General features: G+C 43.3%; 1 pseudogene; it reads left to right on the top strand.

The window, feature by feature from the left end:
• The first annotated feature begins 659 nt into the window (after positions 1–659).
• LOC111728174 lies at positions 660–882 on the top strand (annotated as a pseudogene).
• The last annotated feature ends 2,056 nt before the right edge of the window (positions 883–2,938 follow it).

The raw sequence follows: 2,938 nt of genomic DNA, 5'->3' as shown, positions 1-2,938 counted from the left end.
ATTCATAATTCTTCCAATGAAGGATTGTTTAGATTCAAACTCTAAGTGAGAAGAAATTGTTCACATTATATAGGGGTTTTTAAATGTCCCTATGTTTGCCACAGTGCTCAGCGTGAGCTCTGGTCTCACCAGGGGACTGTGGTTGTAAACAGAGTCCAGGTTAGTGACACCACGAGCTGCAGTGTCACTCAGCAAAGCTACATTAGAGGGACACAAACCCTTCCCTGGGAATAAGCTGATCAGGACTCAGTACCTCAACACAGTGCTTTAAAAAATAAATGAATTACTAGTTAAATATCCTGAAGATAGAAACTGACATTCCAATGCAGACCTACTAATAAGACTCCATGGGATGTTCGCACGTTCTCCAAGCAGGTACAGTTAGATTTCCCTCATTCCATTGGTTAAGGGTTACCACCAGTTCTTTCAGAAGAAACTGAAGGTGGATATCTGAAAGTATTATATAATGTGCTTATTGCCAAGGGTAGGTTCAGTCATTCTCAAAAAAAGAAAAAGAAAAAGAAAAAAAAATCTCTTTTCCTTCCAGAATTAAAAAGAATCCCTCAGATGCAAGACACCTGGCTTCCCATGGGAGTGTGCTGGAGGCCACAAATTACATTTCTAATCATCTTTGATTTAATGGAGTCGTTACCATAAGCAAAGCCCACCTACCTGAATTGAAAATTTATGGACAAGAAGTTATCACTGAAATTAAATGGTGGCAGACATGTCCAAGGAATATCGCGGGGATTTGATTCCTCTGTGAATCTTGTGATAGATGAATGTGTGGAGATGGCAACCAGTGGGCAACAGAACACTATTAGAATGGTGGTCATAGGAGGAAATGGTATCAGCTTGTTAGAAGCCTTGGAATGGGTATAAAAAGTGGCAGGCCGGCAGGGAAACCCACGCCCCTCTCCAATGAGTCTGTTTTACTGTGACCTCAAAACTGGGCTGTGTACATTTTCACATTCCACTGTTTGTTAAATAAACTTTTCTAATAGTCAAAAAAATAATAATACCAGAAGAACCGCTCTAAGTTTTGTTAACTGCAGATATATCATGGCTGGGTAGAATCTTTGCGGTGCCTTTAATTTTAACTATGGTTGAGAGAAAGTAGCGAAAGCCTGACATGAGGAGTTATCACTTGTTTTTGTAGGATTGGCTATTGCTGCAAACCAAGGTTGTCAGGAAAAGTGAACAATTTATTTTAAAGTGAAAAATATACTACTTGTATTTTCCAAGTGCGAGGGTAGAGCATAATAATTATCAATGCTTTACTGGTAGTGATACACTTCCAAAAATCTCAACAAATTGAACCTATTTTACCTGTGTACAAGAATATGAAATGTGGCCTCTGGTGATAATAATGAAAGGAAAGGATAAATACGGTAAATTTTCTTGCATTGTTTATTATAGAGATTAACTAACCCAAAGCCCCCAAATTACAAAGACAATGTTTAAAGGTTTAAGAGGTTTGCTGCAAAGAGCTATTTCTTTTATGTGAATTGTCTGAAGATCATTAAAAAATTGTAAAGTCACACTGCATGCATTAATAAAACCCCCCTCAAGCTCAAGTTCAGAAGGAAAGCTGCAGAGCTTAGAGGGAAAACCCAGCTGTTGGTGTCTGTGCTGACTTCCAACGCTGGCTGGGAAGGAGCCAGTCCCAGGAAGGACCCAGCAGGACCGTGGAGCAGTGCAGCTCTAGTAGACAAACATCAGCCAGCAGATAGAGTCGCTCAGCTTTGCCACACCTTGCTGCCTCCCCCCACCTTGCAGGCAGAGTTGGGAGCTGCTGACCGAGGTAGGCAGGCGCCTGGGTGCCCCAGGCATCTCTCAGTCATGCTTGCCCAGTATCAGGGTGTTCTGAAAGCGTTTCTACCATCATACCATTGCCTTTAAGGAAACCTTACAAACACGTATTGAGCACCAACGGGGAACGAGGTATGATGCCCCCCGCCACTTGTCCCGTTTTTTTTCTTTAGCTTGGTCTCCTCCTATGTATTGGGCAATTACTTTGATTCTAGACCACCAGTGCTTTTTAAATTTTCCCAAAATAACGATGAAATAAGAAGGCTATCTTCCCTTGTCCAATCTACAAAGTGAACTTTCTCAACTCATGCTCTTTAAGGAAAAGTTGCCGGCTGAGTCATGTGCGCGTCTGTTGATACCTGTTTTATAACTAGCAAATGCTGAGCACACACCGTGCAGTGCCCCTCCTGGACGGGAAGGCCGGGCTCCACATGCGTGTGGCAAGGGATGTGAAGGTTGCCACAGTAATAATCTCTGTTTAGTCAATAGTGAGTGTGTGTGCTGGGGGGGAACCACCCCATGGGCTTACTGCCATTTAGAGGAATCCCTGGGTACTTTTAAAGCCCTGGATCACAGTTAATATATTTCAAAGTGCTGTCAGTGACAAGCATATTTGTTGCCATTTCTTGAAAATTCTCCCTTCTAGAAGGGCCCCTGTGAGCCTGCCGCTTCTGCTTTCTTAGCTGCCGGGTTGTTTCCCACATTTAGAGTTCGCTGGTGTTGTCTAAGGAAAGTCTTGACAAGGGTGGGAGGAGGACGAGCATCATGGGGTGAATGTGGGGAAGTGTCAGAGGGAAGGTGAGCTTAATTCTTTAAAAGTGTCAATAATTCTTACTCTTTTCCTGAGTCTGTCGCCTTCTGTCTGTGTGACTTATGGACCCTCTCTGCCACAGTCTTCTCACCTATAGAATCAGAATAATAATTGTGAGTCGCCCTGGTGATTTGTGAGTGATCAGAGCACCGTCTGGCACATAGTAAGTACTCCTGTGCATATTCCAGCCAACACACCGGAGTCTGCTGGGGCCTGCCCTGTGGAGAGTAATTCTTCCTCTCAACACCATCGCACACTATTGAAAACACTTTGGTGCCCTGGGGCCAATTGACATTCAAATTTCCCCTTCCACTT

Source organism: Otolemur garnettii, unplaced genomic scaffold, assembly GCF_000181295.1.
Source record: "Otolemur garnettii isolate 467f Iridium unplaced genomic scaffold, OtoGar3 scaffold00005, whole genome shotgun sequence".
In the NCBI taxonomy this organism is placed as follows: domain Eukaryota; kingdom Metazoa; phylum Chordata; class Mammalia; order Primates; family Galagidae; genus Otolemur; species Otolemur garnettii.
Note: the sequence above shows the minus strand (reverse complement) of the source record. Positions and strands in the feature narration are given on the sequence as shown.